The following is a 24079-nucleotide window of genomic DNA, read 5'->3' on the forward strand; positions in this document are numbered from 1 at the left end:
TCATTCGAGTTTCCCTTTTCTGCCCTTTTTCCAAAGCTATAATATCCTTTTTAAGGTGTGGTGCCCAGAACTGCACACAGTATTCCAAATGAGGTCTCACCATTGATTTATATAGGGGCATTATTATATTGGCTGATCTGTTTTCAATACCCTTCCTAATAATCCCCAGCATAGCATTGGCCTTCTTTATTGCAGTCACACACTGTCTCGACATTTTCAGTGAGTTATCTACTACAACTCCAAGATCTCTCTCTTGATCAGTCTCTGCCAGTTCAGACCCCATCAACGTGTATTTATATTTAGGATTTTTGGCTCCAATGTGCATCACTTTGCACTTGGCCACATTGAACCCCATTTGCCATGTTGACGCCCACTCGCCCATCTTTGACAGATCCCTTTGGAGTGCCTCACAATCCTCACTGGTTTTCACCACCCGGAACAACTTCATATCATCTGCAAATTTAGCCACTTCACTCCTTACTCCCAACTCCAAATCATTAATGAACAAGTTAAAAAGCAGTGGACCAAGTACTGATCCCTGCGGTACTCCACTGCTTACCCCCCTCCACTGAGAGAACTGCCCATTTATACTCACTCTCTGTTTTCTATTAATTAGCCAGTTTTTGATCCATAAAAGGACTTGTCCTTTTATCCCATGATTTTTGAGCTTACTTAGGAGCCTTTGATGAGGAACTTGACAGCATCACACACAAACACACACACACACACACACACACACACACACACACACACACACACCTTTTTATGTACGATCCCCCAGTTTTAGTCTTCAGGCTGGTCAACATTTCTTTTTTATTGAAGGGGAGCGATCTTCTTGCACCATGACCTTGGGTCAGTCACAAGTTCTCTCAGAGCTATTCTCTCAAGGACAGTTCTGGAAAGAGCTCTCTCAGCCCCGCCTACCTCACATGGTGTCTGTTGTGGGGAGGGGAAGGGATAGGCGTTTGTAAGCTGCCCTTAGACTCCAAGTGAAGGGTGAGATATGAATCCAATCTCCTCCTCCTCCTCAGCCTCTTCTTCTTCTTCGGTTTGGAGCGTAGACTCTAATCTGGGAGAACCGGGTTTGATTCCCCATTCCTCCCCATGGAGCTTCTGGTGTGATCTTGGGTCAGTCACAAGTTCCCTCAGAGCTGTTCTCTCAGGTGCAGTCCTCGAGAGAGCTCCCTCAGCCTCACCTACCTCACAGGGTGTCTGTTTTGGGGAGGGGAAGGGAAAGGGATTTGCAAGCCGCTCTGAGACTCCTTCAGATAGTGAAGGGCGGGGTATAAATCCAATCTCTTCTTCTTCTTTTGGGCTATCAGACAGTGCTGAGATGGGGGTGTGTGGAAGGAGAGGGAAGAAACTACGAAAGTCTCTTATTCTTGCCAAATGACCTTCAGGCCACAAGTCGCGGCTGATTTACAGGAGCCCCACCATGGGGTTTTCGAGGCGAGAGACATTAAAAGATGGCTTGCTATTGCCTGCCTCTGCAGAGCACTTCCTCGGTGGTTTCCCATCCAAGTCCTGACCAGGGCCGGCCCTGCTTAGAGCCAGTTTGGTGTCGTGGTTAAGTGCGCGGACTCTAATCTGGGAGAACCGGGTCTGATTCCCCACTCCTCCACTTGCACCTGGCTGGATGACCTTGGGCAAGCCATAGTTCTGACAGCTGTTCTTGAAAAAGAGCCATTTCTGTCAGAGCTCTCTCAGCCCCACCTACCTCCCAGGGTGTCTGTTGTGGGGAGGGGAAGGGAAAGGAGTCTGTAAACCGCTCTGGGACTCCTTCGGGTAGTGAAGGGCAGGGTATACATCCAGTCTACTCCTCCTCCTCCTTCTTCTGAGAGCTGACCAGACTGGGGCTAGCCTGGCCCATCCAGGTCAGGGTATCTTTGTGGGGGACCCCCCCCCCCCATTAGGAGCTGGTTTTTAAATCTGGTGGTGGAGCAGGCAAGATTTTGCTGTCTTGACTTGGGTTTGATGATGGAGGCTGCTGTTGGAAGGCCCGGGGGCTGAGGCGTCATTGTGATTTGGGTTGGGTGGAGAATTCCATTAGATCGCAACCAAAGGGAAACCGAGCTTGGAAGCCAGCTGGGCTGTCTGATCTGGCTCTGAAGAAAGGGATTGACCAGCCCCAGATAGTTTGGTAGACCAGTGGGGGTAGAAAGGAGGGAGCTGGATTTTTTAATTGGTAGAGAGGAGGCTGTGGAGGTAAAGATCCCCTGCAGCTCAGTGGAAGAGCCTCTGCTTGGCACGCAGAAGGTCCCGGGTTCAATCCTCGGCATCTCCAGTTTCAAAAAGCACCAGGCAGTCGGTGACGTGAAAGACCTCTGCCTGAGACCCTGGAGAGCCAGTCCAGGTAGACAATACTGACTTTGATGGACCCATTCAGTGTAATGCTGCTTCATGTGTGTTTGGGGAGGGGCTGTGGCTCAGTGGTAGAGCATCTGCCTAGCATGCAGAAGGTCCCAGGTTCAATCCCCGGCACCACTGGTTCAAATGATCAAGTAGTAGGTGATACGAAAAATCTCCTGCTGAGACCCTGGAGAGCTGCTGCTGGTCTGAGTAGCCAGTTCCGATGCTGACGGAGTCCAGTGGTCTGATTCAGTAGAAAATATATACAAGGGGGACCAGCAATTCAAAGTAGTACAACAATAATAAGAAGAAATTGCTGTAAGGTTTACAAATCACAATGAATAGACAATAATAACTTGTACAAAAATGACGCTTGATGATGTTTATAATTTCTATGTTTTCAGAACACAGGACGTCAAATACGGAAGGTGAGCAATACGAACATCTCGAGTGGTTGTTCGCTTCGAGACAACTCTTTTTCAACCAAAATTCAGTTCTCTGGTTGTCTTATTGTGTTTAGCTGTGATATCAATCTTATCCAACATCCGAATTGTTGTCCGAATTTAAAATTTGTTAGCCTTTGTGCTGTTAAAACTTGTTAGCCCATGTGCTTTTGAAACGGATGTTGGATAAGATTGATATCACAGCTAAACACAATAAGACAACCAGAGAACTGAATTTTGGTTGAAAAAGAGTTGTCTCGAAACGAACAACCACTCGAGATGTTCGTATTGCTCACCTTCCGTATTTGACGTCCTGTGTTCTGAAAACATAGAAATTATAAACATCATCAAGCGTCATTTTTGTACAAGTTATTATTGTCTATTCATTGTGATTTGTGAACCTTACAGCAATTTCTTATTATTATTGTTGTACTGATTCAGTAGAAGCCAACTCTGTGTGTGCGCATCTGTGGTACTTGTGACCAATACTCCCTCTAAGCTGTGGAGTTTTGTGAGCAAAAATTGTACTCTGTGATCTACTGGCACCAAAGTTGTGAGCGAGCGATTTGGCTACTGCATAAATTAGTTTGCTCTGGCGGCCCCGTCCTTCCTGAGCGAAGACAAAAATGGGTGAGCTGGAGGCTAAAAACGGTGAGCTAGCACACACTTACTCAGCTTAGAGGGAACACTGCTGTAGTGACAGTCCTGAATCTGAAAACCCCTTCCAAATGCATGTTCTTCGTCGAGCAGCTCTCCTTCCTCTCGTTGTGACAGAAGTCGTCGACCTTGGCTTTGTCTGCTGCGCGCAGACCCCCATTCAGACGTTTTGACTTGATCGCTGGTGACTGCCTATCAGCAGGCATTAAACGTGATGGTGGGACTGGCAGCCTGACCTTGATGTAGAAGAGGCAGGTGCCTCAGGTGGTGGGGGGGGAGAGGTTCTGGGAGAGCGAGTTTTCCTGCACAACCTGCACAACCGAACGGAAGCAAACAGGAACTGAGTAGGAGCCCGGAGCTCTGCTTCAGTGACAGTCGTGTAGGGAAGCTTCCTGATGGGCCGTGCACACCGCAGAGGAGTGGGAGGAGGGCGCAGTGTTGCCTTGGGCACTGAAATTGGGCACTGAAATTCAGCCACGGGCACACACAGGCTGTGGTGCCTGTGGGTGTGCAGAACGCGCCTCCCCCTTGTACAGAGCTGGGAAAACCCCAGCCGGGGCTGTCAGGGAAGGATCCTTGTTGCTTCCTCTGAGGGAGAGCCGGATGGCCCCGTGGCCGTCGGATGCGCAGCGAAACAGGGACTGCCCGAGGGGTTTCTGCATATTTGGAGGACTCCCCGGACCTCTGCAGGAAATATTTGTGAACTGAGAGAGGATCTCCCCTCTCCCAGCAGCCCGAGTGCTGAGCATGCTGATCATTGTCCAGGAGCGGAGGAGTGACGAGTGTCCGTTTGTCCCCATCTCATTTTTATCCCACCCTCCCTCTGTGGAGATCAGAAAGGAATAAAATGGAGAGACAGCTGCCCGGCTGAAGTCCATGGCAGAGGGGTCTCCAATGTGGTGGTGCCTGTGAGCGGCATGACCCATGGTAAGGTAAAAGGTAAAGGTTTCCCTTCCTCGAAAGCCAGTCGAATCCGACTCTAGGGGGCGGTGCTCATCTCTGTTTCCAAGCCGGAGAGCCAGCGCGGTCCGAAGATGTTTCCGTGGTCATGTGGCGGGCATGACTAGATGCCGAGGTGCACGGAACGCTGTTACCTTCCCACCGAAGCGGTACCTATTTATCTACTTGCAATTTCTTGCTTTCGAACTGCTAGGTTGGCAGGAGCTGGAACTAGAGACGGGAGCTCACTCTGTCATGCGGCACTCGGGTCTCGAACTGCTGCACTACCAACCTTCCGGTCTGCAGTTCAGTGTCTTAACCACTTGAGCCACCGCAGCCCCATGTCCCATGGTAGGTGATGTGAAAGACCTCTGCCTGAGACCCTGGAGAGCTGCTGCCTCTCTGAGTAGACAATGCTGAGCTTTGATTCAGTATAAGCCAGCTTCAAGTTTGTTCATATGTGCTGTGTTTTTAAGGCAGCATTCCTGTTCTGATATTGTTGCCAGGAGACGCTGAAAAGACCAGAAAAACACATGTGTTTGGGACAAATCTGTGTTTGCAAAATATCTGTATTGGTGAAACATTGGCCGATGCTTGAGGCTCAGTACAGTCAGTCACGCTTCTCATCTGGGCTGCATGCTGGCTGTACATCAATGCCCAGCCAAGCATGGAAATGTAACACAGTCACAGCTCAGTAGCTTCCACAAGACCCAGTGGACAGCGACCTGAAAGTGCAGATGAGTGTGCTCGGGTTCTACCACTGCCAAGGGCTGCCCCATGAGTGTTCAGAGTCGTAGTAGTAAGTAGAAGAAGAAGAGATTGGATTTATGCCCCGTTTTTCACTCGGAGTCTCAGAGCGGCTTACAAACTCCTTTCCCTTCCCCTCCCCACAACAGACACCCTGTGAGGTAGGCGGGGCTGAGAGAGCTCTGACAGAAACTGCTCTTTTTTCAAGAACAGCTCTGACAGAACTATGGCTTGCCCAAGGTCATCCAGCAGCTGCAAGTGGGGGAGTGGGGAATCAAACCCGGTTCTCCCAGATTAGAGACTGTGCGCTTAACCACTGTACCAAACTGGCTCTCAGAGTAAATTGGTTGCAAGCAGTAGAATGATTCAGCATTTAAATCTGGGTCGATGTGCCTCGGCCTCCTAATTTATTCCATAAACCGTCCTTAGAACTGTGTGGATTTATAGCTGTTGCTCTGTGGAAATGTGATGTCTAGCTTTTTTTTTTTTTTTTAAAGAGTTTTGTTTATAATGAAGCTTGCAGGCACTGGTGGGCAGATGGGCCAGGACTGTGGCTCAGTGGAAGAGCCTCTGCTTGGCATGCAGCAGGTCCCAGGTTCAATCCCCGGCATCTCCACTTAAAAGGATCAGGTAGCAGGTGATACGAGAGACTTCTGCCTGAGACCCCGGAGAGCCTCTGCCGGAGTAGACAGTACTGACTTTGATGGTCCAGTGGTCTGAGTCAGTCTAAGGCAGCTTCGTGTGTGTTTGGGGAGGGGCTGTGGCTCAGTGGCAGAGCCTCTGCTTGGCATGCAGAAGGTCCCAGGTTCAGTCCCCGGCATCTCCAGTTAAAAGAAAGGTCAGGTAGCAAGTGATGTGAAAGATCTCTGTCTAGGACCCTGGAGCGCGGCTGCCAGCCTGAGCGGAGAGTACACTGACTTTGATGGACCACAGGTCTGATACAGCATGAGACATTTGTGTTTATGTGCAGGACCTTCCTGGTTGTGGCCCCCAACTATACAACTCCTTGCCTTCTGCGGTTTATCCAGAACCCACTCCTTTGGCCTCTTCCCATGCTGTTAAGGCTGGGCTCATCTCTTGCACTGATGCATTCCACTTTTATTCCTGTTGGCTGAAGCCTTTATTAATGCTTGTGTGTGTGTGTGTGTGTGTTTGTGATAAATGTGTAATTATTCTTTATGCCTTGGGCCACCATGGATGTTTGACAACGGCAGCTGCAAATAAAGATGGAATAAACTCTCCTCTAAGAGCACCAAGATGGTTCACCTCCTCAAATCAAATTTCAGAAGAATCATGAGTTAAAACAACGAAATAAGTGGAAAAAAAATCCCCTTCTGGCCATTTTAGCGACAGTGATGAAGGTAGCCGTGAACAGTGTTCCCTCTAAGCTGGGTTAGTGTGAGCTAGCTCACAGTTTTTTAGCCTCCGGCTGACACATTTTTGTCCTAGCTCAGGAAGGATGGCCTCTGAGCAAACTAATTGATGCAGCAGCCCAATCGCTCGCTCCCGACTTTAACGCCACTAGTTCACAAAGTAGAATTTTTGCTCACAAGACTCCACAGCTTAGAGGGAGCGTTGGTTGTGAACGCCCTTTTGGAAACCAGTGGGAAATTGAACGGGGCTTAGGCCTGTTTCTGAGTGTAGATTTTATGTTGTCGTTTCTCACTTTGTTCCGGTAATGACGGAGCCAAGGGACAGATCCCATGGCGGGGCTGAATCTCAGAACCGTGTTGCCCCCCCCCCCCACGGCACAGGACTTCGGTCCAGCTCAGCCTCTCCAAGGGCAGGCAAAGGTCAGTTAGCAACACATGGGAATCTGCCCTGCCCTGAGGCAGATCATGGGTCCATCTAGCTCAGGGGTGGACAGACTTGCTCAGCGTGAGAGCCACGTAGAATAAATGTCCGATGTTTGAGAGCCACAAGACACGAACCAATATGACACACACATTTTTATTTAGAAATATGCAAATTTATTTTTTATGAACATTCAACGAGACTGCCGAAAATAAAAACAAAAGGGGTAAAAACAGATATCGATGATGGTATTTATTTGTCCGGCGATCTTTGTTTGTTTGCTAATGACATTTATTTGTCTGAGAGAGAGAGAAAAAGAGAGAGGTGGAAAGAAAGAATGAAAGAGGTGGGAAGAAAGAGAGAGTGGGAGAAACAAAGAAAGGAAATAGACGGGAGGGAGAAAAAGCACGCCTCCCCTTTGAGGTGGAAAGAAAGAATGAAAGAGGTGGGAAGAAAGAGAGAGTGAGAGAAACAAAGAAAGGCAATAGACGGGAGGGAGAAAAAGCACGCCTCCCCTTTGAGGTGGAAAGAAAGAATGAAAGAGGTGGGAAGAAAGAGAGAGTGGGAGAAATAAAGAAAGGAAATAGATGGGAGGGAGAAAAAGCACGCCTCCCCTTTGCTTCCCCAGCCGCCCTGCCGAGAGCCGCACGATATGTGTGAAAGAGCCACATGTGGCTCCCGAGCTGCAGTTTGGCCACCCCTGATCTAAGCATTATCGTCTGCCCTGGCTCTCCAGGGCCTTGAGCAGAGTAAGCTTCCTAGTCTCCGATCCTTTCCTCTGCAGATGCCAAGAACGGAACTTCAGACCTTCTCCATGCAAAGCCCCTGAGCTGTGCCGTCGCTATTATGTTATGCAGAGAAGCAGATCCATGCTAATTTGCACAGTTAATTCATACAAAAGGAATAGTTTGTTCCATGGCATAGAATTTAGGTTTGTGTGTCAAAGTAGGCCTGCCCTGAGTTAATTGGCTTGCAGTAACGTTTCATGCTTGCTTGGATTTCAGTTACATTTTTGCTTTGGCGTTAAGTCAGCATGAGCTTGATTTAATTTGGTTTTCGTCAGTGTGTTTAAGATTATGTGCGTGTTCAGGATTCGGAATATCTTCACTCAAGTGATCTGCGGGGTAAAGTATACCCAACGCAAGTTCTTTCTGCTTCTTCACAGTGCCACAAACTCTAGAAATGGGAAGTTTTGAGTCCAGTAGTCTCTTAGGGACCAACAAGATTTTCAGGGTATAAGCTTTCGAGAGTCAAAGGAGCCGACAGAGGGAGTTTTGACTCTCGAAAGCCCATATCCTGAAAATCTAGTCGGTCTCTAAGGAGCTGCTACTGCACCCAAATCTCTTCTTTTACAGATATAAGAACATAAGAGAAGCCAATGTTGGATCAGGCCAGTGGCCCATCCAGTCCAACACTGTCACACAGTGGCCAAAAATACCAGGTGCCATCAGGAGGTCCAGGAGTGGGGCCAGAACTCCAGAAGCCCTCCCACCATGGCCCCCCAAGCACCAAGAATACAGAGCATAAGAACATAAGAGAAGCCAATGTTCCTATCTATACCTTGTGGCTAATAGCCACTGATGGACTTCTGCTCCATAGGTTTATCCAGTCCCCTCTTGAAGTTGTCCATGCTTGTAGCTACCACCAACACGTCCTGTGGCAGTGAGTTCCATGTGTTAATCACTCTTTGGGTGAAGAAGTACTTCCTTTTATCCGTTCTAACCCGACTGCTCAGCAATTTCATGGAGTGCCTACGAGTTCTTGTATTGTGAGAAAAGGAGAAAAGTCCTTCTTTCTCGACCTGCTCTATCCCATGCATAATCTTGTCAACCTCGATCATGTCACCCCCTCAGCCGTCGTTTCTCCAAGCGAAAGAGCCCCAAGCGTTTTAACCTTTCTTCATGGAGAAAGTGTTCCAACCCTTTTATCATTCTAGTTGCCCTTTTTTTGCACTTTTCCCAGTGCTACAATATCCTTTTTGAGGTGTGGTGCCCAGAACTGCACACAGTACTCCAAATGAGGACACACCACTGATTTATACAGGAGATCACTTCCCCGGACAGAGCGTTCCACCTGTCCCTTCTGGCTAATAGCCATTGATGGCCCTCTGCTCCATAGGTTTCTCCAGTCCCCTCTTGAAGCTGTCCACGCTTGTAGCCAGCATCACAACTCTCTTCCTGAAACTCTAGCGAGATTTATCACTCAAAGATCATGAACTTCTTGTATGCCTGACCTGTTTAAAGAAGGTGAGGGGTATATTTGTGTATCTCTTGTGGGAATCTGGCATTTTATAGCGCCTGATTAAAAGGATGCAGGTTTATCCTGAGGTTAAGAATAGCCCGCAGGAGGCTGAATCAGATTAAGGCTGATCTTTGGCAGTGGCGTCAGAGCCGGCAGCATTGTGGCGTTAACATTTGGAACGCTTTGCGGATCTCTCGGTTGGATCCAGACGAAATGGGCCGTCTCCACCTGCCTTCCACCACAGACTCGCAATCAGGAAGTTCCCCAGAGCCGCATTTTGCAGTGATCCGTGTGCTGCAGAGAGAGGCCCGGGGCAGACTTGTTCCATTCCGCTGATGGGAAATCTGGCCCATTGCTCTGTGCCCTTAAGACACTGAACTGCAGACAGGAACATCAGTAGTTCAGCGGTTCGAGACCCGAGTGCCCCATGACGGAGGGAGCTCCTGTCTCTGGCCCCAGCTCCTGCCCGCCTAGCAGTTCAAAAGCAAGAAATTGCAAGTAGGTAAACAGGTACCACTTTGGTGGGAAGTGCGTCTCGGCGTCTTTATGCTGTGGATACTCTTATTATGTTGTCAAAGGCTTTCTCGGCTGGAGTTCATTAGTTGTAGATTTTCTGGGCTGTATGGCTGTGGTCTTGGCAGTCTAGGACCTGACCGGCGAAACGTCAGGTCCTACAATGCCAAGACCCACGGCCATACAGCCCGGAAAATCTACAACAACTCATACTTTTATTGTGAGCCATTCTGAATTTGGGGAAGAGCAAGATAGGAGTGCTTAAATGCACAAGTGAGGTCCTCGCAAAGGCCTTGGGAAGAATGTGAGGAGCTGTTCTTCCAGGTTATATCCATTAGTGGTAGCAGCTCCAGGCACATGTGGGGGATGCACCCAAACTAAGTGTTGATCCAGACAGATTGATGCCGTTGGTATGATCTGTTGGTGAGAGTGTCAGGTCGGGACCGGAGCGGATTAGGTTCAAATCCCCACTTGTCATGACGTTAGGTGAGGGCTGTGGCTCAGTGGTAGAGCGTCTGCCTGGCATGCAGAAGGTCCCAGGTGCAATCCCCGGCATCTCCAGTAAGTAGGCTTGGGCAATAGGTGATGTGAAAGGCTTCTAGCAGAGGCCTTGGAAAGCTGCTGCCAGTCTGAGTAGACAATACTGACCTTGATGGACCAAGGGTCCGGTTCAGTAGAAGGCAGCTTCGTAGGGAGGGGCCGTGGTTCAGCGGTAGAGCCTCTATTTGGCATGCAGGAGGTCCCGGGTTCAATCCCCGGCATCTCCAATTGAAGGACCAGGCAGGACGTGATGTGGAAGACCTCTGCCTGAGACCCCGGAGAGCTGCTGCCAATCTGCGTAGACAGGTAGACCCTACCTCACAGGGCAGTTGTGAGACTGAAGCAGGATAACCTCCATGTATGCTCCCTTGTGGGATAGAGACGTGAGCAGCTATAGCCTAGTTTACTGCGGTTGGCCCATCCGAAACTGAGTGTCAGGCTCTGGTAGTCCTACTGCCGTTCTCTTCCCAGACAGATGTTTGGAATAGCCCCATAGCAGCAGGGCATGTGGGGGCAAGGGGGTGGGGGTGGCAACATGGGGAGCAATCACCCACTCAGCAAATGAACAGAGTTTGAGTCCAGCGGCACCTTTAAGACCGTCAAAGTTTTATTCACGGTATAAGCTTCCGTGTGCACTCTCACTTCTTCAGATACAACGAAGTGGACGTAACCAGTCCATGTATATAGGAAAAGGGTGAGCAGCAAATTATCATACAGCATAATGAAGATGTTTAAGAGATTCAGGGGCCAAACAGGAATAACAAGCTTAGTTTATACAATCAGCATTTGTTTGGGTTTAACACGGCTACCCACCAGAACCACTCAGCAGATGTATTTGAGGGCCCATGAACTGTTGGCATAGTGTGTATCTAGATTAATTGTGGTGGCCTAGAAAACTCTTCCAGTTTGGTGTAGTGGTTAGGAGCATGAACTCTAATCTGGGAGAACCGGGTTTGATTCCTCACTCCTCCACTTGCAGCTGCTGGCGAGACCTTGGGTCAGTCACAAGTTCTCTCAGAGCTGTTCTCTCAAGGGCAGTCCTCGAAAGAGCTCTCTCAGCCCCACCGACCTCCCAGGGTGTCTCTTGTGGGGAGGGGAAGGGAAAGGGATTGTAAACCGCTCTGAGACTCCTTTGAGTAGTGAAGGGCGGGGTATAAATCCAATCTCCTCCTCCTCCTCCCTCTTCTTCCTCCTCCTCTTCCTCCTCCTCCATCAGAAGCAGCAGAACTTGCCAGATTTAATGGCATTCGTATAAAGGTAAAGAACCATCTTTTTTTCCAGATAGAAACAGACAGGAGAGTGTTGCTGTTCCAAGACTAGATAACCGTTTTCCATCAAGCACGGAGCTTGACAGGAGCCGTCTAGGTTCATTAGGTTTTCCTGGAGGCTGCACCGCAGACATGTCCTCTGCAGTCAGAGCGTTCTTCTCTGGGACTCCCCGTCCTGAGTATCACCCTGGCAGCTTTTGGCAGAGTAGCCCTGCACTGGGCGGTGGAAGTTAGCCAGGGGGCCTGGAGGTGCGGGTTCGAGTTCATCCACACATGGAGGAGGTGGAAGTAGATAGATCCAAGTTATCCCCATAAGAACATAAGAGAAGCCAATGTTGGGTTAGGCCAATGGCCCATCCAGTCCAACACTCTGGGTCACACAGTGGCCAAAAATACCAGGTGCCATCAGGGGGGCCAGGACACAATTTATTTATTTATTTATACATTCAATATATCCCGCTCGAACCCCTTGTCAGGGGGTCTCTGAGCAGCTTACAATTCGGTGCTAGTCACCATTTTTACTACCCTAACTATGGCCTAACTATGGCCACAAGGAGCCCTCCCACTGTTGCCCCCCCAAACACCAAGAATACAGATCATCCCTTGCCCCAGACCGAGAGTTCCAATCTGTACCTTGTGGCTAACAGCCACTGATGGACCTCTGCTCCAGATGTTTATCCAGTCCCCTCTTGAAGCTGTCCGTGCTTATAGCCACCGCCACCTCCTGTGGCAGTGAATTCCAGGTGTTAATGGCTCTTTGGGTGAAGAAGGGCTTCCAGAAGAAAATCCAGAACGTACATTTTGGCCTAACCTCTGCTAACCTGTCAGCAGTTCCGGAATCTCTGTTGGGAGCAGAGCTGGGCAGAGCTTCTTCTTCCTCCTCTTCCTCCTCTTCCTCTTCTTCTTTGCCACTGAGCCGCACCCTCCAGGCGGCTAAGGGGAAAAGAGACGGAGGCTTTTGAGACCTCTTTGTGCCCAGTCCTCTTAAGGATGTCAGAGTAGCATCCCTCGGGTTTGTCGGTTGGCCCCCCCATCTAGCATGGATGCTGGGTCTGCCCCCTCCCCCATCCTCTGCAGAAATCACACTACTATCTCCAGTACCTTTGGGCTACTTTGTAGGCTTGGGGTTACTGACTGTGTCAGCAGCAGTGCTCCCTCTAAGCTGTGGAGGCCTGTGAGCAAAAGTTCTACTTTGTGAGCTACGGGCATTGAAGCTGTGAGCGAGCAATTTGGCGGCTGCATCAATTAGCTTGCTCTGGAGCTCTCCTTCCTGAGCTAAGACAGCAATCGGTGAGCCGAAGGCTAAAAAAACTGTGAGCTAGCGCACACGAACTCAGCTTAGAGAGGGAACACTGGTCAGCAGACTGCTGTCTGCCAGCCTAGCCCTTGGAGTGTGGCATTGGGCACGCAGCCCAGCTTCCTAAGAATTGTCACTTTCATTCTTTCGGCGACGCTCCTGCAGAGTGCAGGGGGTTGGACTAGATGACCTGCAGGGTCCCTTCCAACTCTTAACATTCTATGATTCTATGATTTAAAATAAATAAATAAAAATCACAACATTCATTCTTTGGGCTCCAGAGAGATGGTGGGTGTGGGTCACAGCCGGAAGAGAAATCCAGGCATCCGGTTCGAAGTGCCTACGGACTCCCTTATGAGTAAACAGGCCCAGCAGTTGTGTCGTTAGAGCCAGGCACCGTCCCCTCCAGATCCTTCCTCCTCGTCCCCTCCAGATCCTTCCTCCTTATCCCCTTCAGATCCTTCCTCCTCGTCATCCTTGCCGGGCTCAGCATTTGGCTTCGAAGTAGGGCAGGCTCCCCCCCCCCCCTTCCAGTGGGCCTGGCTCAGTGGCCTCGGGCGTCTCGGAGTCTCAATTTCCCCATCTGTAAAATAATTAAAAGCAGGAGGTGGTTCTGAGGAGGAGTGACTCGGTGCGCCTTGCGCAAGGCTTTGGCTGTTACATAAATGCAGCTAATAATAAGGCCGGCTTGGCTTTCTCCTCTGCCGGCCCCCCATGGTGTTTATCAGCTCCTTATGCGCATGTCCCTCCTTGCAGCCCAGGAGGGGCGTTCTCTGCCAGAAGGGTTATGTCAAGGGTGGCTCGGTTATGTAATCTCTGCCGGGCCGGCCACCCTTGGCCACGCCCTCTCCTTCTCAGGTGGGCCACCTGGGAGTTCCCCATACGTCACCGTCACCGGGGGAAGGCCCTTTCCAACAGGAAGTGTCTTCATGTAGAATGTAGGCTTCTAGTCCTTATGGTCCAGAGATGATTTGCGAGTGAGCCTCGCGGAATCAGGGGGCAGAATTTCCTGCAGCGCTCCTTCAGCCTTCTGGATCTCTTTGCCACTTTGGAAGGAATCCAGTTTTGGCCTAAGCAGTCAGATACCTGATACAGGGCAGCGGCTGGGAGGCTGAGCGACACGGTGGGAAGGCCCTGCTTTGAATCTGTGATGTTCCCCTCAACTCGTTGCACAGCGCTTGGCCCCATCCTGGATTTGAATCTGGTTAGCAAACCCCTAGTACAGGGGTCCCCAACATGGTGCCCGTGGGCGCCATCGTCACCCACCAACACCTTTCCTGGTGCTCGCCAAATGGTTTTAGAAAGTGGGCAGGGCCAGAAGTGAAGAAGAAGAGACTGGATTTATACCCCACCCTTCACTACCCGAAGGAGTCTCAGAGCAACTTACAATCTCCTTTCTCTCCCCTTCCCCACAACAGACATCCTGTGAGGTCGGTGGGGCTGAGAGAGCTCTCCCGAGAACTGCCCTTGAGAGAACAGCTGAGAGAACTTTTGACTGACCCAAGGTTACGCCAGCAGCATGTGGAGGAGTGGGGCCTCAAACCCGGTTCTCCCAGATTAGAGTCCGTACTCCTAACCACGACCCCAGACCGGCTCTCCTACCCCAAACCGGCCAGGTGGGGCTTTTGAACACCAAGGCTTCTGATTGGTTGTTGGGTATCTGATGGCTCGTGCATGTGGTTTTAAAATGTTGCTTTGGCAGCCGCCGCCACCACAGCCCATGGATCTTCGCTGTGTGACTAAAGGGAAGCTGCGGCAGACAGACAGGCTCCACCCCCTCGTGTAGCCATTTTCTGATTGCGCCCGCCATGTTGTGTCAAAATTCCAAAAGTGCCTCCAGGCTCAAGAAGGTTGGGGACCCCTGCCCTAGTAGTTTATTACGGTCCTAGTTGTTGTTGTTGTTGTTGTTCAGTCGCACAGTCGAGTCCGACTCTTCGCGACCCCACGGACCAGATCACGCCAGGCCTTCCTGTCTTCTGCCGTCCTCTGACGGTCCTAGACGAGCTGTTTAAAACATACATTAGGGGGAAAAGATGTTGACAGAGAACCATTATTTTTAAAAAATTAAATTCCACTGAATCAGCAAGTTTGCTGTGCCGGAGACGTTTGGATTTTTGCTCCGTGTAGCTTTGAGAGTGGTGGATTAAAGAGGGAAGAGCTACACTGCAGGGTGACATGGTGTCCCAGCTGGGTCTCCCATGAACACACAAAGCTGCCTTATTTCGTATCAGACCCCTGGATCCATCAAGGTCAGTATCGTCCGCTCAGACTGGCAGCTGCTCTCCAGGGTCTCAGGCAGAGGTCTTTCCCATCACCTGCTGCCTGGTCCTTTTAACTGGAGATGCCGGGGATTGAACCTGGGACCTTCTGCATGGCAGGCAGATGCTCTTCCACTGAGCCACAGCCCCACCCCTGTCGAAATGTTGGTAGGCACATTATGGAGAAGGAAGGATTTTTTTTTAATGCATTCCTCTCTCTCTTTTTTGTAGTTGTGCATGTGGTTTTATTTGTCTGGTTTTGATAGCTGAGAAGCAACTTAAGCAGTTATGCTGGGCCCATTTACTTGGGAGTAAGCCGACTGAGCTTCAGAGGGCTGGGCTCTGTTGATGTTCTTCATTTCCTTTTTTGTGTAGTTCCTACGAAGGCATGTGGACAGGGCCAAAATAACATGCTTTACTTTTTTCTTCTTCTTCCAAAAGTGGTGATAAATACTTAGGCTGCATTCCTCAGTTCCGCTGAACCCAGCCAGTCTTCCTTCCAAGTAAACATACACAGGATTGGGCTGACAGTTTTGAAGTAAGAATGCGAGACAGTCTGAACCGGCCTGTCATGGAAATTTCTACCAACAAGCCTTCGATTGTGAGAATCCAGCAGGGACAAATGGAAGTCAGCTCCGCAAAAGTCTTAAAACCTTTCTGCCCTGCCTTTTTTCTTTTTGCGTTTTGGGGTGTGTGTGCGTGTTTTGTGTGCGTGTGCGTGCGCGTACTTGTGAACCTGGAAGTCATGGTGACTTCTGGCGACCCCTAGTGGGTCTAGGATGTTTCAGGGCGGTGGCTTGATAACCTGCCCGTGCCTCCCACCTCTGGTATTCCTTTGAGGTCGCCCTTCCAAGCACTTGCCAGGGTCGGCCCTGCTTAGCTTCTGAGATCTGGTAAGATGGGGCTTGTCTGGCTGATCCAGGTTGGGGCCTCCTCTGTACTCCTTTCATGCACACACATACTTGTGACTTGGTGGCTGCAAGATCAGGTGTTGACATCGAGGTGTGATCGCGCCGTGACTTCTCAAACACCACAAGCAGAGGTTTGACAACACTTCAGATGCGGCATGTTCCAGCAGAGCCTCGTCCCACTTTTCAGCTGCAAAGCCTGAACCACTTTTCAGCGGCAAAGCCTTATGATACTACATAAGAACATGTTGGATCAGGCCAGTGGCCCATCCAGTCCAACACTCTGTGCCACACAGTGACCAAAACCCAGGGGCCGTCAGGAGGTCCACCAGTGGGGCCAGAACTCCAGAAGCCCTCCCACTCTTGCCCCCCCAAGCACCGAGAATACAGAGCATCACTGCCCCCAGACAGAGTGTTCCATCTATACCTTGTGCCTAATAGCCACTGATGGACCTCTGGCTCCAGATGTTGATCCAGTCCCCTCTTGAAGCTGTCCATGCTTGCAGCCGCCATCACTTCCCGTGGCAGTGAATTCCACATGTAGTAGAGGAGCACATGTGAGCTGCGTGCAAACAATGCTGAATGGAAATTTGAACTTAAACTTGGATTTAGGTGATGCATGTGCACATTTGAGTCTTGTTCTCCCCCCCCCCCCTTTCCCAGAAGCGGCTGCTGTTCATGCAGTGCAGGACTGGGAGAGGTGCCTGCTTGTCACAGCCGCGGTGTTTGGCCCATGAGGCTAAAGGGATGCCGGGATGGCTGGTTCCACACAAATGTTTCCTTCTGGCTCCTATACAACAAGCTGTATTAGATCATCCTCTGTTCATCCTGTGTTTCCCGATTTGCTGTGACTTTTCTCAAGCCTGGTTTGCTGTGCTGGAAAGGGGCTACTGAAGGTGACGGTGCAGATTGTTTCCCTGCCTCAGCAGTCTCAGAAACAACCCCCCCCCCCATCAAAAGGACTTTTTCAGGCTTTTCTTTAAAAAAATTGGGGATTAAAAAATCATCCACAGCACAATGATGCTGTAGTGATCTGTTGCCATGACCTACTAATACCTAGCTTTCACTTTTCATTAAAAAAGTAAGTCTCTCACCCCTTTTGTTGTGGAGTTATAAGGGGAATTGTGCAGCCTGCATCTTTCTCCTTTTGACATTGCAACAAATAGGGCTGGATACTGTTTTTTAACAAAGTAAAAGCTGAGAAGAAGTAGATTGTGGCAGTAGTCCTCTTTAATGTTATCGCATTATCGTGCTCTTTGAATTACCATTTTCTTAAAAGTCTAAAAAAGCCCTTTAGTGGTGCAGATGGGAAATGGTAGCCCCAGGGAGGCCAAGGCAAGGAAAGTGTGGAAGAACTGCCATGTAGATTCTCTGCCGCCAGTGTGAATACAAATGCGGAGGCAGTGAGAAGGATGCTGAGAACTGTCACTGGGGCTCCCAAACATTTAAATTCTGAGGACTGGGGGAAGTAACAGTGATATTAGAATAAGGATCTTGTGTGAGTTGTGCCTGACTTGGAGCAGGCCCCTTGCCTGTGAGAGCCAGTTTGGTGTAGTGGTTAGGAGCGTGGACTCCAATCTGGGAGAACCAGGTTTGATTCCGTACTCCTCCACATGCAGCTGCTGGTATGGCCTTAAGAACATCAGAGAAGTCAATGTTGGATCAGGCCAATGACCCATCGAATCCAACCCTCCGTGTCACACAGTGGCCAAAACTACCAGGTGCCATCAGGAGGTCCAGCAGTGGGGCCAGGATGCTAGAAGCCCTCCCACTGTTGCCCCCCCCAGGCACCAAGAAGACAGAGCATCCCTTGCCCCAGACCAAGAGTTCCTACCTTGTGGCTAATAGCCACTGAGGGACCTCTGCTCCATACGCTTATATAATCCCCTCTTGAAGCCGTCCATGCTTGTAGCTGCCACCACCTCCTGTGGCAGTGAATTCCATGTGTTAATCGCTCTTTGGGTGAAGAAGTACTTCATAAGAACATAAGAGAAGCCAACTCTGAGTCAGTCATAAGTTCTCTCTTAGAGCTGTTCTCTCAAGAGCAGTCCTCGAAAGAGCTCTCTCAGCTCCACCTACCTCTGACAGGGTGCCTGTTGTGGGGAAAGGAAGGGAAAGGAGAGTGTAGGCCGCTCTGCGACTCCTTCGGGTAGTGGAGGGCGGGGTGTAAATCCAGTCTCTTCTTCTTTTTGGGTACCTGTTGCTGTTGCCTAGTGGAATTGTCTCCAGGTAGGGAAACTCTGCAGAAATTAGCTTCAGAGTGTAGCCGTGTTGGTCTAGATTTGAGTTCAGAAGCACCTTAGAACTCTGTGTAGAACCTAAAATGACTCAGCTGAGTCCATCGTCCTTTGGCCACATTCTGAGAAGACAAGAGTCCCTGGAGAAGACAATCATGCTAGAAGAAGTGGAAGGCAGGAGGAAAAGAGGAAGACCCAACAGGAGATTTATTTATTTATTTTTATTTCGATTTATATCCTGCCCTCCCCTTAGACTCAGGGCGGCTAACAATTGGGGCAAAAGCCATAATTAAAACAATTGAAAACATCACAATAATACAACAAACTGCTGGTGCTCTGATATTCCCAGTTCCAAGGTGGATTCCGGTAGGGTGGATCCGGACCAACGTCGTAAGTTCCAAAGCGGCAGATAGCCAGTCTTCTTCCCAGGGCCCGCTTGTACCCTGATGGTGTCTCCGCCGATTTTCGGCAGCGGTGCATTGGTGGAACAATGGTGGCAGCGGCCCCTACTCGAAAGCCTGGCAGAAGAGCTCCGTCTTGCAGGCCCTGCGGAACTGCACAAGATCCCGTAGGGCCCGGATCCCCTCCGGGAGCTCATTCCACCAGGTAGGAGCCGCCACTGAAAAGGCCCTGGCCCTAGTCTCGGCGAATTTGACGTCCCTGAGGCCTGGGGTAGTCCAAAGATGTTGGCCTCCCGACCGTAGTGCCCTTGGGGGAACATATGGGGAAAGGTGGTCCCTTAGGTATGCCGGACCGTGACCATAAAGGAGATGGACGGACTCCCTCAAGGAAGCCACGGTCCTCCCTTGGCAAGACCTGAGGGGGCCTGTTAATGACAGGGCTTCTTGGAGGACGTTAATTCATAGGGTCACTGTAAGTCTGAAACGATTTGATGGTACTGAACACCCATGATGCCTTGGAGACCAACAAGGTTTTCTTTTTGGGGTGTGTGTGAGCTTTCAAGGTCTCTAAGGTGCTGGTGGACTCAAGTCTAGCTGTTCTGCAAAAACTGGTTCTGGGTTTTTTTAATCCCTTTAGACCATAAACAGTTAACGTCGCTTTGGATAAAGGCTCAGGGAAATCTTTGTGAATTGGTAACTTGTACAGACCTATTTGCAGCCCTTACTTGGACGTGTTTTCATCACATGGGTGTTCGGGTGATGAAAAATTGGGATCGCAATTTCATTTTATCACCTTGGCTGTCAACACCCTCTGCAGCTAACCTGAAGAACAGAAAGAACATTTGTTAAAGGTAGATCAAGGTTCAGAGTGTGAAGAGCTCAATGAAGGTGTCGGCTCAGTCTGAGGCAGCAGCGGAAAGGGAAAATTTGATGCTGGAGATTATTAGGGAAGAAGAGAAGAGATTGGATTTATACCCCCCCCGCCCTTCACTACCCAAGGGAGTCTCAGAGCGGCTGACAATCCGCTTTCCCTTCTCCTCCCCACCACAGATACCCTGGGAGGGAGGTGGGGCTGAGAGAGCTCTTGACAGGAATTGCTCTTTATCAAGGACAGCCCTTATCAGAACTCTGTCTTGCCCAAGGTCATCCAGCCAGTTGCAAGTGGGGGAGTGGTGAATCAAACCCGGTTCTCCCAGATTAGAATCCGCGCACTTAACCACGACACCAAACTGGCTCTCACTACACCAAACTGGCTAGATGCAGTGTCACGTCAGGAAGGAAGGAAGGAAGGAAGGAAGGAAGGAAGGAAGGAAGGAAGGAAGGGGGAGAGGAGAAGGAGGAGGAAGAGGAGGAGGAGATTGGAGAGCAGAAAATCAGTCCGACTCCAGTAGCGTCTCGTTTCTCTTGCTGCTCCTTAGACTCCCCCCACCCCACTCCGCGTCTCAGCTGAGGGTTCACAATGGCTGCATTTTGCCCCCTCCATTTGGATGGGACCCCCTTGTGCCAAAAAAGGCCCCCTGGAAACACCCCCAGCAGGACAACGAGGGGACAGACACAGAAAGAGGAGCTGAGCCTGAGTCCCCGCCAGTGTTCCCTCTAAGCTGGGTTATAGATAGGGGCTCTGGGGCAAGTGATGTTCTGTCTTCTTGGTGCTTGGGGGGGGGGTCAACAGTGGGAGGGGGCTTCTGATGTCCTGGCCCCACTGCTGGACCTCCTGATGGCCCCTGGTATTTCTGGCCACTGTGGGATACAGAGTGTTGGACTGGATGGGCCATTGGCCTGATCCAACATTGGCGTCTCTTATGTTCTTATGTGAGCCAGCTCACAGTTATTTAGACTCCGGCTCATACGTTTCTGTCATAGCTCAGGAAGGACAGTTCCAGAGCAAACTAATTTACGCAGCAGCTAAATTGCTCGCCCACAACTTTAATGCAAGTATTATTATTTATTATTTATTGTATTTATTATTTAATATTTCGTTATTTAGAAGTATGAAGTGAGAGGGAGAGGACAAAGGGAGAGGAGGAGTCAGAAAGCAGCTCCCAGGATAAGACAAAGAGAGCCATCCCATTCAAGGAGGTAACACTACACACACTTAGAGTGGTGTAGGGCCCCCCCCAGTGTCCAGGCATGCTGAGTCGCTCACTCCCAACAGAATCCTTGTAGAAAAAAAGATAACTGAGGGAGGCCATGGATCTGGTGAAGAAGAAGAAGAGAAGAAGAGATTGGATTTGTACCCCGCCCTTCACTACCCAGGGGAGTCTCAGAGCGGCTTACAAACTCCCATCCCTTCCCCTCCCCTCAAGAGACGTCCTGTGCGGTAGGTGGGGCTGAGAGAGCTCTTTCGAGGACTGCCCTTGAGAGAAGAGCTCTGAGAGAACTTGTGGCTGACCCAAGGTCACACCAGCAGCTTCATGTGGAGGAGTGGGGAATCAAACCCGGTTCTCCCAGATTAGAGTCCGCGCACTTAACACCACTACACCAAGACAATGGACAGGGAGAACTTCTCCCCCCACTCCCGAAATTCTAAAAGGCTTCACTTGCACTTCCCCTCCCCGCTCAATGTCGGCTGGTGAGAAATCGCCTCCTTGTATTTGGGCTCGGATTTCCACCCCAGGGCCCAGAATGGCAGTGGAGAATGACAAGCCGTGCAGAGAGTGAGCCGCATGGTCTAACCTTGCCGTTCACAGATTGCAGGCAGCCGCATATCAGCTCTGCTGCGGTCTGAGAGGCTTAGCTTTTCACTGTGAAGTGTCGAGTGCAAGTCCAGCATGGTGCATTGGGGGGGGGGGGGCGGGAAAGGGGGGGGCGGCACAAGATGCTATTTGTGTATTTTGGTGTTACGGGTTTTAATGCAGAGAACAGTTGGGGAATCAGGATTATTCCTCATAATCTAATTTCTTTTTGGTTTGCAATCCTTTTATATAAAAGATTAGCTATTGCCAGCGTACCGTTCTAGCGGCAACGCAGATTGCATTTGAACAGTAAAACAGATGAAGTGGGCAGGTGCTCGTCTACGTAAACTCGAGCCTTGCCAGTAAATTTGCAAAGTTGTTTTATTGTATTGGTTTTTAATTTCATCTCAAGAATCGGATGGGAGCTCCATGGTCATCTAGTCCAATCTCTGCCAACACAGGGGCTACAGCTATAATATCCCCAACCAGTAGGTATCCAATCAATGCATAACCCCCCCCAACAATGAAGAATCTGCCACCTCACGAGAGAGACTGTTTCAGTGTCAAACACATCTCACCGTCGGGAAGTTCTTCCTCAAATTTAGACAAAACCACCTTTACTGTAGTTTATATCCACTAATTACTTGTCAGTAAAAAAAGTTATACGCTTGCCTTCCCTCTTTTATCTCTATTAGTTATTTGTAGTTCTAGTGGGGGGGGACACCTCTTAACTTTTTAAAACCTTCCCTCTGAGGTTGCCTGGAGGAAGTTTTTGCTCACCTCTGGTGACCAAGCCGATACAACCTTGATAAACGTTACTGACCAAGCCGATACAACCTTGATAAACGTTACTGACCAAGCAGGTACAACCTTGATAATCATTACTGGCGAAACGTCAGGTTCTATAATGCCAAGACCGCGGCCACACAACTTGGAAAATCTGCAGCAACTAATTGATAAACAGCTGTTTTTTAAGTGGGGTGCTTTCGAATTAGGGTGCTGGAGAAGACGCTTGAGAGTCCCTTGGACTACAAGGAAATCAAATCAGTTGATCCTCAAAGAAATCAACCCTGACTGTTCCCTGGAAGGTCAGATACTGAAGCTGAAGCTCAAATACTTTGGCCACCCAATGAGAAGGGAGCACTCACTGGAGAAGAAGACCCTGATGCTGGGAAAGATTGAAGGTAACAGAAGAAGGGGACGGCAAAGGATGAGATAGCTAGACAGTGTCGTCGATGCAACGAACATGAAATTGAGCAAACTCTGGAGGACAGGAGGGCCTGGAATGATGTGGTCCATGGGGTTGCGAAGAATCAGACTCGACTGTGCGATTGAACAACAACGACAACAATTCATGTACATCTCTTTACAGCACTGCACTAGTTCCTTGTGTCTTGGGGAGCAAAGCAGGCAGTTATGTAAAGGGCCTGAGTTCAAATTCCCCACCCTGTTGGCTCTTTTGCTTTGCTGTCACAGCAGCCAAGGAGAAAGGGCTGGTCTTCTACAGAGCCTTCCCGTAAGCAATGGTGCCTGTTGGAACCTGCAGCGTACTAGTCACAACTGGATCAGGAGTCACCAGATTATTTTGCCAGAGGGTGAACTTGGGCTTTTGCAGAAGGACACAAATTATTATTATTATTCTAAAGGTCACGGTGTTACAAAAGAGCCCATGACGCAGTAGCACGGGTGCAGGGCTTGTGTACAGGAGACCAAGGTCATGAAGGTGAGATGTCAGGACAAAAACAGAATTAATGAAGAGAAATTGCACACCTTGAATTGAGAAAGCTAGCCTGAAGGCTGCACAGAGTTGGCACTTTCTCTGTGCCAGGGCAGGAATTGGGGCACTGGGACCCCTTTTGGTGCATATAAACTGCAGAAGGGCCCCTAGGGGTGCAGCCGGGACTCAGTGGTGAGATCTGTGCTTTGCATGGGTAAAGTTCCAGCTTCAGTCCCTGGCATCTTAGCCTTTCTCAGAGACCACCCCCCAATGCCCTTGACCTTGGAGAGCAGCTGCTTGTATAGATGCTGCCGTGGTTTGACTCCAGGGTGACTTCATCCGTTCACACAACATTCCGAAGGCTTTGGAAACCACTCCAGCTGGAGTGCGCAGCAGAGGGGCTGCCACTGTGTAGTTCGGGGGTCCCCAGCCTTTTTGAGTCCGTGGGCACCTTAGGAATTCTGATGTGGGGGGTGGGGCACAACCACAAAACAGCTTCCACGGGGTGGTGGGTACAACCACAAAGTCTCAGGGAGTGAGGTCATGCAGAATTCTAATGATAAATTCTCAACATTTCAGGAGCTCCATTTAACAAGATGCCTTTTAGTCTACACAGTTGATCAGAACTCGTGTCCAGTCAAAACCCTCCGGTGGGCAAAATCCCCCCCGACCCCTGGCCCCATCCTAAAAACCATTGGTGGGCACAGGGAAGATGCTGGTGGATGCCATGGTGCCCGCGGGCACCACGTTGGGGATCCCTGGCGTAGTCTGCCTGAGAGTCTGTCGGCGTCTCAGGCCTGATTCTCATGGCCCTTTTTTGTGTGGGAGCACTGCCTCGTGACCCTCATCCGACAGTCTGCAGGGGTACAGGACTCACAGCTTTTGCCTTGTCTGCCGTCTGTGGGAATATGAAATCCTGCATCAGTTTGGGTGGCACTCGAGCATTTCTGACCCTCCAAATGTTCAGAGCGACGGGGAGGGGGGGGAGTTTTGGGTACCTTCGTCTGCCCCGGATGCCACGTCTCCTCCTGTATTAGCCAATTGCAGTCTAGCGCTCACATTTCCTGGCGCTCGAGCCGCTTCCTGGAAGGCCTT

At 50.1% G+C, this 24079-nt stretch overlaps 1 protein-coding gene and 2 non-coding genes across 5 annotated transcripts in view; 2 read left to right on the forward strand and 1 right to left on the reverse strand.

Moving 5' to 3' along the window:
• Positions 1–24079, forward strand: part of MAP4K5 (mitogen-activated protein kinase kinase kinase kinase 5) — a 159601-nt gene that overhangs the window by 17557 nt on the left and 117965 nt on the right. The gene's annotated exons all lie outside the window — the stretch shown is intronic.
• On the forward strand, positions 2416–2487 carry TRNAA-AGC. The gene has a single exon. It is a non-coding gene; the product is annotated as a tRNA-Ala (tRNA).
• Positions 15125–15196, reverse strand: TRNAG-GCC. The gene has a single exon. It is a non-coding gene; the product is annotated as a tRNA-Gly (tRNA).

The sequence above is a fragment of the Gekko japonicus genome, unplaced genomic scaffold (assembly GCF_001447785.1).
Source record: "Gekko japonicus isolate JY-2015 unplaced genomic scaffold, Gekko_japonicus_V1.1 scaffold961, whole genome shotgun sequence".
NCBI classification, from domain to species: domain Eukaryota; kingdom Metazoa; phylum Chordata; class Lepidosauria; order Squamata; family Gekkonidae; genus Gekko; species Gekko japonicus.